The sequence below is a fragment of the Brienomyrus brachyistius genome, unplaced genomic scaffold, assembly GCF_023856365.1.
Source record: "Brienomyrus brachyistius isolate T26 unplaced genomic scaffold, BBRACH_0.4 scaffold38, whole genome shotgun sequence".
In the NCBI taxonomy this organism is placed as follows: Eukaryota; Metazoa; Chordata; class Actinopteri; order Osteoglossiformes; family Mormyridae; genus Brienomyrus; species Brienomyrus brachyistius.
In genome coordinates, this window is record NW_026042313.1 from 843,246 (window position 1) to 858,882 (window position 15,637).

Below are 15,637 nucleotides of genomic sequence, written 5' to 3' on the forward strand. Positions count from 1 at the left end.
GTGGAGCACTGAGGCAGAGCAGGACCTGTAGGATTTGGTGTTTAGAGGTCTGTACCGGAGGGCACTGCAGGACACGCTCCCGAAGCCAGTGAGAAGCAGGCTAAGGCAAGTGGTGGGGCTTATTACTATTCCTGAGGAGCAGCTGATACACGCTATTGACTTGTACAGAGAGGAGGAGGACTCTGCTGAAGAGCATGAGAGGGAGCTGATGAAGAAATTGAGTCAGTCACCGCCAAAAAAACAAGGCCACTAATTGGCCTCCGGTTCCTAATTAGAACAGATGAGTAGATACAATGGATGGGGGTTTCCTCAGAGGGCACCCATTTACAAAAGCAGGTGCAAAGCAGGTGGTTTGGGTGCCGACAGAACATGAAGGAGTGCAGGCAGCGGCAGGAGAGAAGCTGGTAAGGAGTCAGTCGAGTGCAGAGAGTGTAGGAGATTTCAGAGGTTTGTGGTTGTGGAGCATGATAGGAGTGCAGTGTGAAGGGAAATAAAGGACAGAGGAATGTTGGCAGGAGATGGAAGTGCCTGAGGAGGTGTGGTTCCGCTTTGGAACCCCGCCCCTCCCATCTGTGGTCAACCTTCCCCTTCTCAGTCTCTTATTTCTGGCCAGACGCGAGATCTTCATGGTTTATGCAGCGTGCAAGCGTTTTTCCCCTCCTTGTGTTCCTGTCTTCCTGTGTACCGATCTCTGCTTCGCCTCCTTGGCTCCGAGTCATGCCTGGCGCGCTTACTGCCATCTACGATCAGCCGACCTGGATTACCGACAGCGTCTGCCGTTTCAGCCCTCTGACAGCCGACGCCGGACCCCCAGTTACATAGGATGGATGGATGGATTCGAGCTTGTATTTGAAATATAAGCATCGCAGCGGTTCTCAGGCAACAGCTGGACATATTTATTTTTCAGCTTGTTTTTGGGAAAAGCAAGAAATATAAGCTTTGTGCGTCTGTACTCTGGTCTTACTCCCTGCACACATTGATGGCACGGAAGGACAGTCACTGCAGTCACCTATTCTCACACTGACTTTCTCCTTTAAGTGCTGATACTGCAGAAGAAGATGGATCATTTGCTTGCTTGCTTAATAACCACAAGCACCCATATTGCAGAATGAATGAGACTGAATTGGATGGAAGGCCACGTCATTCTGTCTGCAGTGAAAGAAATAATAGCAGGAGTTGGAATTGATTATGATTATGGAGAAAATGGCTGGCTGTGGTGAGAAAGCTGTGGAAATTTGTGCCAATTCACATCGGTGAGGGCATAAAGGGTAATTTCTTTCAGTATGGGACGAATTCACATATTTGTGTGAGGAAGGTAACAAAAGTTCACTAAAGTACACTATATTAACTTTGAATATCCTTAATTAAAATATTATGTACAGTATAACACTGCACCTTTTAACAGGCTGCATGTCTGGCAGTGAAGGTCACATTCAGTTTGCTGAATGTATTCTGTCTTAAATGGTCGGCCTATTTTTCCTTCTGCTGGATGATGTACCCAGTTATCTTTTAAACAAAGAGTATAATGAACAAGTTGATGTTCTGTGTGTCTGATACCTGTACCTGTTTGGCAAAGCAGTATATAGTTACTGCCTACATTTTTGGCTGTGCATGTGTGATTTTGATGGGAATATTATATTTTTATATCTGTGTGTAGATTTTTTCAGCAATAATTGAGTTTATCCTTCTGTACAGTATTTAAGGTTTTGGTAATTCATCATTTATTTGTATTTGTGCAGTGTGCAGTTACCAGGTTATAAATAAACAAATAAATAAATGTGACATCAGAAGAGATGTACAATGACAGTAAAATGTGTGAAAGTAATGGAATGTAAAAAATGTGTGTGAGTCTCCACATGTATAAAGCGGCTGTATACCATAAGGAAAAGGAGCAATGGATGAATTACATAAAGTGCTTACTGTCCAAAACGACAATGAGTCATGTTCGGCGTAACATAAATATTCAGTGAGTTAACCCTTCGAACTCGACAAACGCAAGATGCGTTTTTCGCACCTATTAATCTGAAGCTCTTAACTTTGGATATGCATAATGCACAGACAAGAATCATATGTCTTTGGAATCAAGAGAACTATCAGCTAACTTCACCAAGTCACCATATCGATGTAAAATCAAAGATTTCTGCCTGGCACTAAGCATGTATTCCTCTGTCACGTCACCGGTGGGAAGTAGGACCCAAATGCAAGCTGTAGGGCAGAATCCCCTTCGTGGGGAGTTTTATTGACCACCAGGTTTGGGCACAGAGACGCAAACAGACAAGGACACAACTGGAGAAGATAGGACTGGGCACTTTACCAGACTAAGGAATGGGAAAACACAAGGAAGCTGATAGTGACTGACAGAAGGGGAGGAACATGGGGTGAGACTAATAGACACCAAGCGTGGCTCATCAGGGAGGAGAACTGGAGGGTAAGGTTGACTAAATGGGCAAGACATGACAGTAAACGCCCCCCTCCCAATCCTGTGCCCTCCGGGTACAAGGGCATCATTGAGGGGACACACAGACCAGGGCAAAACCAAGGACAACAGGGGAGACTAACCCCCAGGACACAACTCATGACAGGCCAGGTAATCCAACAGGGATGCTGACTATGGACCAAAAGACAGACAGTGGGTGTCAGTGGGTAAGTGGGAACAAAGGACACAGTAGAAGGAGACAAAAGGGAGGGATTGGGCATCAAAAGGACCAAAGACGGCACAGGGACAGACAAGGCAGGACACAACCAGACAAGACAGGCAAGCAATGGAACCAGTGCAACAATAATATGGCCAGGAGAGGGGAACCTAAAGCGGGAAGCAAGAGTGACTGGAGTGGGGGCTGGAACAGTGAAATCGGGCTAAGAGGTGAAACCAGGGAGAGCCACGGGGAAGCAAGACTACAGACCAAAGACTGAGGTATTAGGAGGGGCAAGACACTAGGTAGCATGGGAGGTAAAGTGAACAGTTCAGGGCCTCTGATGGGCTCCGGGGTGCCGCAGAAGGGTCACGGCCAGGGGGGCCTTTGGAATCCTGTCTGGGTCTGTAGAAGCTCCACTCGTCTGCGGCAGCCGAGGGAAGAACAGCATCGGTAGACGGCGAGGGGTTGGCAGAGTCGGAGGGTGTCGAGGGTCAGGCAGGACAGGAACTGGACCAAACCAAGGACCCTGCAAAACAAAAACACAGGCCAGTACCAGCGCCATGAGGAGACCGGAGGTGGTTCCTTTTGGGAACCATTGGATGGGATACCCTGAAAGACTATCTTGGACCAAGCCTGGATCAGGAGGCAGGTCTGGGTAGCATAACCTCGTATTTTCCTCCTGGACCTCAGCCCACGACTGGATTTCCGTTGACCCTGCCGTTGTCGCGGCGATAGCCTCCTCGGCTGGGGAAACTTTGGCCACGGGGCTGACACCACGGAGTGGGACTCAGGGCAAGACCTGGAGGCTCCCACTCCATGTCCTCCGGGGGAATGTCCTCCAGGTCAGCCCCCTCTGGGCTGGCATTGTCCGGAGAGTCTGATGCCAGGCTGGTGATGCCTTAATCCAGGCTGGCTGTGCCTTAATCCATACTAAATGTAATTAAACATAATGAAATTTAAAAGAATAAAATGGTAATTAGAGGAAAATTTAACGTGTAAGTTTTAAAAAATGGGCTTTTCCTTTTATCCAGATGTCTGCAAGCGCTGTGACTCTGTGATGAATGGTGACGTATGAGATCCTGAGACTGGGCGACGCTTCCAAGGATGGGTGGCAGGTGGCATTTCCCAGGAATTACAGGCTGGAGATGCCTGAGGAGCTCTCCTGGAGGGAAGACAGAAAGAGAAGAAGGGAACAAGCAGAGGCTGTGGGGAGAAAAAGACTGCAGAACCAGTTAAAGTTGTACAGCTGGATGGTACAAATGCCCTCAAGTCTTGGTCCACGAGGGTTCCTGTTTTTAATTTACAAAAAAACAATAAATTAATTTAAAATAAATCTTAAGGCTTATCATTTACATCTGTCTAGTAGTTAAAACACATACAATCGATTAACTTACCTGGTGATTTTGGAACTTCTGACTCCAAAGCAAAATAATACAGATTACAAGTAAATGCATCATTCTACTTGGGGAAAAGGGATAAATTAAATAAAGGGTTAACTTTGGAATCTAAATCAAAAACAGCAATATCATATCAAGGGTCTTCAATACCTTTTTCCTGTGTCTGCTCCCTTTACATGTAGATACTGATATAAACACGTACCTATAAAATATATTATGTTTAGTTTATAAGCTTATTTCATTATAACAAACAAGCACAATCCATAAGTGCACTAGGCCTAACACATGGTTCAGAAGCCTCCTACCCCACCTTACACCAGCCACATGGACACCATCTGTCCAACTGGGCAACCTCAGCGTCTTGTGCCTCCTGAAACGCCACCTCAGTTTCTTCTTCTTCCTCACATCCTTCTTCCTGAATGGTTTCCAGCCATGATCTGCCTCCTTGTGACACAATAGATCCCAAAGCATTCCCTCTACTTTTCTCTCCTTCTCCCTTAACCTCCTCCACATTCACTCCTACCTCACATCCATTCTCCTCACCTCCATTTACCATATGCATTCCATTCATACCAGCCTCCGCCCCCTCCATCTCACCATTGGACGCCCCTTTCTGATACCTCCACATTTTCCCAAGTAGCCCTTCCCAATCCCTCCTTATCCCCCCCCAACCTGGACAGTGGGGGTGTCGCTCGTGAGCACTCCTCCACACCGTCTCCACAGTTGATCACCTCGTCACACAGGTTCCAGGCATCCCAGTACTGGGTGTTGATCCAGGCAACCGCTGTCTGAATTTGCTTTCTGAGGAGTAAATGATAGATAGTTAACCAACTATTTACAGTGATAATTAAATGAATAAAGACCAGACAGATCTTCAACCATAAAAAAACAGTTGCTATAATTATTATAATCATGGGAGTAAATTTCATTTAACAGTAGGGGGGGACAATAAATATAACATTTCTCATAAGCAATTTTTGAAGGGGACACAAATAATACAGTCAAATTGTACTTATGAAGATTTGTCCTCACAGTGAAAAACATTACTTCTGTCATTACTATTGTAGCAGGGAGACTGTGTCATTATGCTTATTTTCAAAGTTTTTCTCAGGTTAAATGACAAAGCAGATTTTTCTTCAAAACTATTTATTGCATTTTTTGTTATGTTGTTTACGGTCAAGCCATCAACATACAATAAAATTTAAACATGACTATTATTGTGAAAAAGATATCACATAAGTAATGTTTTGCATCAAAATCAACAATTAAATAACCAATTTACAGTAACTGTTCTATGCAAAAAAAAAAAAAAAACATCTGCAATTTAAAGCAAACTTACATTAATGAATGGACACTAAACAAAAGTACCAAATGTGTTTTTCCTGGTATCACGGGGCCCCACAAACTCCTGGCATATGTTGTTTATGTTAAAGTTGTCCAGCTCGTCTTTCTGCATATTCAGACTAACAGACTGTTAAGTCCATCGTGGCCCATAGTAGCCCTTAGCCACGTCTTTAGTCTGCGCAATGCACTGAAGCTCCTCTCAGCTTCACATGAGGACACTGGAACCACCAACAAAATTCTGACAAGGACCTCAATCTGGTTAAACAAGCCTGAAGGGCCAGTGCTTTGGACAGGATCTTAGTCCGTATTCAATAAGCCTTTAGGTGAAAGGAGGTGTAAGAATGAGGATCTTTCCCCTTTTTAAGCATGAGAAATATTAGCTTGGGCAAGAGGTTCAGGTTGTTGAACATGTCCAATAGGAGAGAGGACAACTGGGGCCATAACTTTTTATAGAACTCTGAAGGAAAGCCATCGGGTCTGGGACATTAACCACTTTGCGAAGCAGCCGCCATGGTGGTCAGTTCAGTTACAGTGATAGTGATAGTGATAGTGACATCTAAATCATTCACAGCCACACATTCCTATGAAGGAATGGCTAAATCCCTAAAGAAACTATTGAACTCTAGACAACAAGTGAGAGGAGAAAAGCTTGAATGCATTATTCATTTCTAGAGGATTTGCTCGTAATAATGAGACCTTGTTTGCATCAGTAGTTCAGCAGTATGTTGAGACACTAGAAATTCATATTCTGCTTGTATCGTTAGATGCTCCTTATAAACATCAGCAGATGGGGAGAAACATATCAATTGTCAAGATCTGCTTCACGCTGTGTTAAATATGTCATCTTCTCCTTCCACAGCTCTCTATCATTGCTTACATATCAGATAATCTGCCCACTAGTATCGGTCTGCAAGGTTTCCAGCGATATGGAAACAAATACATCTGGAGATTTATTTAAAGAAAGAAAATTGGCAATTTGTTGTGAAATAAAATCAACAACGAAAGCAACTGAGTGTTGAACCGTCAAGGACACCATGTTCTAACAAAATTTTCGAGGAGACTGGAGCATGATCTGAGAAAGCTATTTTATCATAGCTACTCAGATATTGAGCAAGAAGTCTCTTATCAACTGCTCTTATCGACAATAGATAAACTATAGTGAGATGTTGGATATTTAAGTTATTTAATTTGTATGTTGATATTTTTTGCAGTCTGATTGAAAGATAATTCATTGCAGCTCTGAAGATAATTCTAAAGGTTCTAAACAAAAATAAATAAAAGACATTCCTTCCTTTGTTAAAAGGTTCTAAACAAACTGAAAACAACCCATTTGTTGTTACAATCGTCCTTAGTAATTGCTCATCCTGAATATAATTGTTAAAATAAAAGCAATACAAGTCTTTATTCCACTTTGTCATTTTTAAAATTGAAATACTGTCAAACAGAGATTCTAACTATGAACAAAAAACATATAATTTTAAATTTGAATTAAGCATATTTGCAAAAAAAATGTACTGTATATGAAGAATCGTTTTGGAATCGGATCGTGGATCCCAGAATCGTAACTGGATCGGATCGCAAAGTACCTAAAGATTCCCACCCCTAAGTGACAGTCACATAATGTTGGTGGGCTTGAGAGGTCTGGTGTGCTGTACATTTTTCAGTGGCTTTCTTCCAATTTCTAAAGCCTGTACTAACGAAAGCGGCATCAGGTCTATGACCTAAAGAGGACTGGTTTGAAACACCTTTGCTGAAGTAAAAACATAACACCCCTTACACTGATGGACTGTAATTTAGCCATGGAAAGTCTTGATACGATTTCTCTTGAAATGTCAATGACTTCTTTGAAAACATTTGTTTTTCGATACACTAGGGAGGTAGTTGTGCAGGCACTGAGATCTAAACTAAAAACTGTGCTCCCTGTGCTGCTGCTGGCAATATCATCTCTTTGTTCTGCTGTCTCCGGCTCCCTCCCTGGTTCTGAATCTGCCCCTTCCTCTACTCTCACTGTCTCAGAACAGACTGACTCCTAAAGCAGAAATAATGCAGGAAAAGATGTTTTCCATACTCATAATACTCAACTTGTTTACATTACACTTGTTAAATTGACAGATCATACTGTAAATTGGTGAGCCTGTGATGTTCATCTACTGAACAGCCACAACTCAGAAAACATTAAAGAAATTGTTCATCCAAAAAAAAATTCTGTCCTTATCCCTTCAATAAAAGCACAACACACTTACCTGACACTGTACATCTGAATGACCCTGCTCTACCTGTCCCTCAATAATTTCTGTCTCCTTTGCCTGCGATTGATATTGTGACATTAGTAGTCATAAGTACCCATTCTTAAAGCCAAATTGCCATAATATGTGAACTTTTCGTTTCGTTACTTGGCGTTTAGGTGCACTGAAAAATGTTCCTATGTCCATTTTCCTTTTCTCTGTCATTTTACCTAGCCTATGACACTGCAAGGCAAGGCGAGTTTATGCTGTAGCACATTTCATACACAATGGTAATTCAAAGTGCTTTACACAAAGAAAGTAAAACTAACATAAAATAATCACAACAATAAAAACAAGGAATTAAAAAAAGTTTCAATTTGTATTTAAAATGAATTAAGACACTTAAGAACAGAATAGAAACTGATTATACAAAAAAATACAGTGGGGTCAGTTTGGACGTAGCACAGTGCTCATTTAGTAAATGCACAGCTAAACAATATGCTAACTGTGGCCGTTAATGTTAAGTTAATATTATGCCAGGTCGTCACAAATAAAACAATGCATTGGAAACTGCTTTGGCGCGTTAGTTGCAGTGCACTATGGAACAAGTTATTGTAAACAAGCGAACGTTAACTACACAAGTAATATTTTAGTCGCTAATATATCAAATTCATGGGAAATTACATCGGTAATCAGCTTTTTTGCCGAAACTAATTTATGAATGAGTATGCATTAACTACATTAAAGATAATCTCTTTATTTAAAGTGAATAAAATACCCTACTTACTGGAATTCAACGTTAATAGATCCGCAGCCACACACCTGACTCGTGTGTGTAGAGTAGGTGAGATGAACTGGGAAAGCAGGCAGCGGGCCAAACCACTGTGAGGAATGGGGGGGGGACGCAACTGTTTCTAAATGCATTATTTGGGTTTGTTTTATTTTCTACTTGCACAATTATTTTAGGTATACGTATATATATTTTTCATAATAGAGAGTGCGTTTTTTTAAATAATTTATTGGGGGGGGGACAACTCTCGGATGGGGGTGGGGGGGCATGTTCCCTCCGTCCCCTCCGCGATTTACGCCCATGATTATAATGAGTAATTGTGGGGTTTATTGCTTCCGTAGGATAAGCGGTTTGGAAAGTGGATGGATGGATGGATTATAATGAATAATTGTGGGGTTTATTGCTTTCAGGATAGGCTCCGGACACCCCGAGACCTAGTAAGATAAGCGGTTTGGAAAATGGAAATTGTGGGGTTTACAGAAAAAAAAACTGTGCTGGCGATTATAACTAACATGGAATAGGAAACAACAGCGCTCCACAAGTGAAAACCCAGATGAATGCTACTGAGAACTGTGTTAACACTGATGAAACTAAGAGTATTTTTTAAATTCTGTGCAACATTGTTTTTTTAAAAATGCAATAGTCAGCTTGAAGCATTTACCTTATTACGAAAGCAATGCCCCAAATTACTTAAACATTTTAGGTAAACATTTTACCATCCATTACCGTAAGGGTTCCCAGCCCCCGGTCAGTGTACCGGTACAGTCCGCGCTCAGTGCTCAGGGGGGGGCGGGCTGTGCCTACCGTCCTGTTTATTACGGGTTCGCGCCGTATTAAAAAGAAAACTGTCTGTATTGTTTAGTGCCGGATTTCCGTTCGCATAGCCAATCTCCCACCATTCCGCATATTTTATCGTGGACACCCCGGCAAATTACACCGCCGTTTTAGGGATCAGTGACATTTTTTGAAGTTTGGGAAGATTTTACTAACCAAATAGCTGTCTATCATCATCACTTCGATATAAGAGCACCCCCAATAAAAATAAAGACCACAAGTTTTAATGACATTAAAAACATGCAATAATTTTATCGACATGTACTACATTAGTATAGTATAAAAGAGTAAATAATCAAAGTAGCATAATATAATTTGAAGAATAAAAGGAAATTTTGGAGAGCTAACAAACTGCTCAATTGAGCGCCATTTTCATTCGTAGAGTTTGCTGTGCTGCAAACGGTAAAGAATATTTACGTTGTTTCTATGGAAACTACTCCCACTGTCCGCTTAACATTAATGTAATAGTACGTACGTTGAAATTGGCTAATGAGTTGTATTACGCTACGTGCGTATTACGTCATAACTCTTGCGTAACGTCCATTTAACCGGGGAATGTCGAAGACGTGCTATGTAGTTCAGATGTAGAAAGTTCTACGTTTCTTTTAAATGTTAAAGAAAGTTTCATAAAAACAAATTGTATAGCGAATGTTCAGTACAATAGGAAGCGTTATTTTATTCAAGCAAATGGAGCTGAGGCATAATATTTAAAGGAATGTTATTCAAAGGTAATAAGCTTCCACCACACTGCAGCTTAAATACACGCGTAATGAGGCAAAATACCGCTTTCTTAAATTAATTACATGATACGTGAATGTCCTGCTTTGTCTTCCAATAAGATAAGCTCGGTGGCTATAAAAACTCATACATTTAGCTGATACAAATTAATTTTGTCCTTTGGAAAAAAAAGTAGCTGATTTTTGGCTTGTTGAGGCTTCTACATATGACAAACCACAAGATGGCACTGCCTGAGCAGGCTTTTAGAAATGTACTGGAGTGCCACTAGCAGGCAAGCAAGTTACTTTGCAAGTTCTAGAGCACAGCAATGGTGTTTGACATTCTGTTAGCTATATACGCAGGGATGGATATAACTGGTAAGCAAGTACGCATTCACCTTTAAAAGCGATATGTGCAGCAATCGGTTGTTGTAACAGTGTGAATTCGTACGTACTTTATGTGCATTTGCGGCGATATGACAAGAAATTACCGTGCATTTTAACCTTTAATTTTCCTTACTTCTTTATATTACGTTTTCTCTGCTTTATTTCAGTCAGTCTAACATATTGCGCCACAGCCTTCAACCCAAATTTTCATAGCAGACTTCAGTTAGGAGTACGCCTTAGTAATGATTAACCTGGGACTCACCAGGGAGGTGTAGGGGGATACTATTGTAAATTGCTTAGTTTTAACTATAACAGCCTTAATAATCCTATCAAACACTGTGAAATACTGCAATACCTTTATCACTGAAGGGCTCGTATGATGCTCTTTCAAGAAACTCATTTTAAACCATCAGACGACAGGTGTGGATGGACAGATCACATCTATCATTCTACAGTCTTTCTGCTGTAGAGCAAGGGACGTAGCAATATTGTTGCATACATCTATTCCCTTTGTTCTTTGCATATCTGATGTGGATTCCCGATCCAAATGGGAGATCTGTCATAATTACTAGTTTATTGTTCATTACACCTGTACTATTGGTTAACGCATGTGCTCCTAATTGCGATGATATTTTCTTTAAGCGTCTGTTCTCACTGGTACCTGATACCTCTAAATATCACCTTATCTTGGGGAGTGATTTAAATTGTCGCTTTAATCCAAAATTAGATCATCCATCCCCCAAGATAGCTCTGCCTTCAAAATCTGTCGAAATGATAAATTCTTTTACCAAAGAATTTAATGTGTCAGGTGTTTTCACAATTCTTTAATCCCACTCGAAAAGAGTATAGTTTTTTTCTCTCAGATTCATCACACGTTTACCCAAATTGACTATTTCTTAGTTGATAAGACTTCTTGCTCAATATCTAAGTAGCTATCATAAAATAGCTTTCTCAGATCATGCTCCAGTCTCCTCGAAAATTTTGTTAGAACATGGTGTCCTTGACGGTTCAACACTCAGTTGCTTTCTTTGTTGATTTTATTTCACAACAAATTGCCAATTTTCTTTTTTTAAATAAATCTCCAGATGTATTTGTTTCCATATCGCTGGAAACCTTGCAGACTGATACCAGTGGGCAGATTATCTGATATGTAAGCAATAATAGAGAGCTGTGGAAGGAGAAGATGGCATATTTAACACAGCGTGAAGCAGATCTTGACAATTGATATGTTTCTCCCCATCTGCTGATGTTTATAAGGAGCACCTAACGATACAAGCAGAGTATGAATTTCTAGTGTCTCAACATACTGCTGAACTACTGATGCAAACAAGGTCTCATTATTACGAGCAAATCCTCTAGAAATGAATAATGCATTCAAGCTTTTCTCCTCTCACTTGTTGTCTAGAGTTCAATAGTTTCTTTAGGGATTTAGCCATTCCTTCATAGGAATGTGTGGCTGTGAATGATTTAGATGTCACTATCACTCTCACTGTAACTGAACTGACCACCATGGCGGCTGCTTCGCAAAGTGGTTAATGTCCCAGACCCGATGGCTTTCCTTCAGAGTTCTATAAAAAGTTATGGCCCCAGTTGTCCTCTCTCCTATTGGACATGTTCAACAACCTGAACCTCTTGCCCAAGCTAATATTTCTCATGCTAAAAAAGGGGAAAGATCCTCATTCTTACACCTCCTTTCACCTAAAGGCTTATTGAATACGGACTAAGATCCTGTCCAAAGCACTGGCCCTTCAGGCTTGTTTGACCAGATTGAGGTCCTTGTCAGAATTTTGTTGGTGGTTCCAGTGTCTTCATGTGAAGCTGAGAGGAGCTTCAGTGCATTGCGCAGACTAAAAACATGGCTAAGGGCTACTATGGGTCAAGACAGACTTCACAGTCTATTAGTCTGCAATATGCAGAAAGACGAGCTGCACAACTTTAACATAAACAACATATGGTAAGAGTGTGGGGCCCAGTGATACCAGGAAAAACACATTTGGTACTTTTGTTTAGTGTCTATTCATTAATGTAAGTTTGCTTTAAATTGCAGATGTTTTTTTTGTTGCATAGAACAGTTACTGTAAATTGATTATTTAATTGTTGATTTTGATACAAAACATTACTTTTTTTATATCTTTTTCACAATAATAGTCATGTTTAAATTTTATTGAATGTTGATGGCTTGACCGTAAACAACATAACAAAAAATGCAATAAATAGTTTTGAAGAAAAATCTGCTTTGTCACTGAACCTGAGAAAAACTTTGAAAATAAGCATAATGACACAGTCTCCATGCTACAATAATAATGACAGAAGTAAAGTTTACGCCCATGATTATAATAATTATAGCAACTGTATTTTGTGTATGGTTGAAGATCTGTCTGGTCTTTATTCATTTAATTATCACTGTAAATAGCTGGTTAGCTATCTATCATTTACTCCTCAGAAAGCAAATTCAGACAGCGGTTGCCTGGATCAACACCCAGTACTGGGATGCCTGGAACCTGTGTGACGAGGTGATCGACTGGGGAGACGGTGTGGAGGAGTGCTCACGAGCGACACCCCCACTGTCCAGGTTGGGGGGGATAAGGAGGGATTGGGAAGGGCTACTTGGGAAAATGTGGAGGTATCAGAAAGGGGCCTCCAATGGTGAGATGGAGGGGGCGGAGGCTGGTATGAATGGAATGCATATGGTAAATGGAGGTGAGGAGAATGGATGTGAGGTAGGAGTGAATGTGGAGGAGGTTAAGGGAGAAGGAGAGAAAAGTAGAGGGAATGCTTTGGGATCTATTGTGTCACAAGGAGGCAGATCATGGCTGGAAACCATTCAGGAAGAAGGATGTGAGGAAGAAGAAGAAACTGAGGTGGCGTTTCAGGAGGCACAAGACGCTGAGGTTGCCCAGTTGGACAGATGGTGTCCATGTGGCTGGTGTAAGGTGGGGTAGGAGGCTTCTGAACCATGTGTTAGGCCTAGTGCACTTATGGATTGTGCTTGTTTGTTGTAATGAAATAAGCTTATAAACTAAACATAATATATTTTATAGGTACGTGTTTATATCAATGTAAAAAGGGAAGGGGTTTCTCTATGACTTGGGTTGGTAGTAGCATTTGGGGGGTCAAGGAGTCAGATGTTAGTGGTTTATGGTAGTGTATTGTGTGTTGAAGTTTATTGAATTGGCGGACTACACATCCCATCATCCCCTGCGCACCACAAAATAATAGTCCATGCTTAGTGTGCTGTTTGGTTTATTTCTTTCTTTATTCAAGGCAATAACTTAGAGCTGTGAGGTACCCACTGTTCTAGTTTTATCCATCGGCCATGGTAAAGGGAGAACTTGGGTAAATCAGCAGAAGTCTCTCACCAACTTCCACCCCGGTTGCTGTTTCCTCTGGTCCCTCGGCATATGGGTTCCCTGCGGAAGCGCGCGCCGTCTGGGGAAGGTTCCCTTATAGCCCAGGGTGGAACAGGGGAAGGTGAAGGTTTGGCACAAAAGGGGGGGGGGGAAATAGGTGAGAAAGGTTGTTTGTTCTTGCTTTTGTTGTGTGAGGTGGGATGTTCTGCGTGAAAGAGCAGGGGACGGTAATGCTTAAGGGCCAGCTATTATGATGTGTTCCATGTTAAATGTATGTGTTGTAATGTATGTTGTTAGTACATGAAACTCCAACTGGTTTCCCCTTGTCGTTGGGCTGTCCCAATTAGTTTAATGGGAAGCCGTATATAAGGGCAGGGGATTAGAGTAAAAAGGGTGGTTGGTGGTCTTTCTTTTGGTCTAATTGTTGTTTGTTTTTTATTTATTTATTTTTTTTTGTTGTTTTTGTCATGCTGTGGCCTGTGTGGATTATAGGCATGTCAAGGCCAAGAGAGAGGGGTAACAGCTTGAGGTGAGGCTGGAAAGGCCCCATGAAATAAAGCTACCTTTGTTCTGAGGCCTACTGCGTTTGTGCCTGGTTTCTCCCCACTCGCATGCGGGGTTGTTTGCATTCCCTCAACTCAATAAGGCAGGGCCTGTCCAGCTCTTGCCTTTTTCACATTCAGTATCTACATGTAAAGGGAGCAGACACAGGAAAAAGGTATTGAAGACCCTTGATATGATATTGCTGTTTTTGTTTTAGATTCCAAAGTTAACCCTTTAATTTATCCCTTTTCCCCAAGTAGAACGCTGCATTTACTTTACATTTTGCTTTGGAGTCGGAAGTTCCAAAATCACCAGGTAAGTTAATCGATTGTATGTGTTTTAACTACTAGAAAGATGTTAATGATAAGATAAATGATTAAGATTTATTAAAAATTTATTGTTTTTTTGTAAATTAAAAACGGGTACCCTCGTGGACCAAGACTTGAGGGCATTTGTACAATCCACCTGTACAACTTTAACTGGTTCTGCAGCCTTTTTCTCCCCACAGCCTCTGCTTGTTCCCTTCTCTCTTTCTGTCTTCCCTCCGAGAGAGCTCCTCAGGCATCTCCTGCCTGTAATTCCTGGGAAATGCCACCTGCCACCCATCCTTGGAAGCGTCGCCCATTCTCAGGATCTCATGCGTCACCATTCATCACAGTCACAGCGCTTGCAGACATCTGGATAAAAGGAAAAGCCCATTTTTTTAAAACTTACACGTTAAATTTTCCTCTAATTACCATTTTATTCTTTTAAATTTCATTATGTTTAATTACATTTAGTATGGATTAAGGCACAGCCAGCCTGGATTAAGGCATCACCAGCCTGGCATCAGACTCTCCGGACAATGCCAGCCCAGAGGGGGCTGACCTGGAGGACATTCCCCCGGAGGACATGGAGTGGGAGCCTCCAGGTCTTGACCTGAGTCCCACTCCGTGGTGTCAGCCCCGTGGCCAAAGTTTCCCCAGCCGAGGAGGCTATCGCCGCGACAACGGCAGGGTCAACAGAAATCCAGTCGTGGGCTGAGGTCCAGGAGGAAAAAACGAGGTTATGCTACCCAGACCTGCCTCCTGATCCAGGCTTGGTCCAAGATGGTCTTTCAGGGTATCCCATCCAATGGTTCCCAAAAGGAACCACATCCGGTCTCCTCATGGCGCTGGTACTGGCCTGTGCTTTTGTTTTGCAGGGTCCCTGGTTTGGTCCAGTTCCTGTCCTGCCTGCCCCTCGACACCCTCCGACTCTGCCAACCCCTCGCCGTCTACCGATGCTGTTCTTCCCTCGGCTGCCGCAGACGAGTGGAGCTTCTACAGACCCAGACAGGATTCCAAAGGCCCCCCTGGCCGTGACCCTTCTGCGGCACCCCGGAGCCCATCAGAGGCCCTGAACTGTTCACTTTACCTCCCATGCTACCTAGTGTC

General features: G+C 42.0%; 1 long non-coding RNA gene across 2 annotated transcripts; it reads right to left on the reverse strand.

Moving 5' to 3' along the window:
• Positions 1–2,219: 2,219 nt before the first annotated feature.
• On the reverse strand, positions 2,220–8,438 carry LOC125722360 (uncharacterized). 2 transcript variants are annotated; one of them, XR_007386332.1, is made up of 3 exons: positions 8,390–8,438; positions 4,344–4,834; positions 2,220–4,235 (listed from the first exon to the last, which is right to left on the reverse strand). It is a non-coding gene; the product is annotated as an uncharacterized LOC125722360 (long non-coding RNA). The 2 variants fall into 2 exon arrangements; XR_007386331.1 differs by adding an exon at positions 7,621–7,683 and having other exon boundaries at positions 2,220–4,834; positions 8,390–8,425.
• Positions 8,439–15,637: the final 7,199 nt, after the last annotated feature.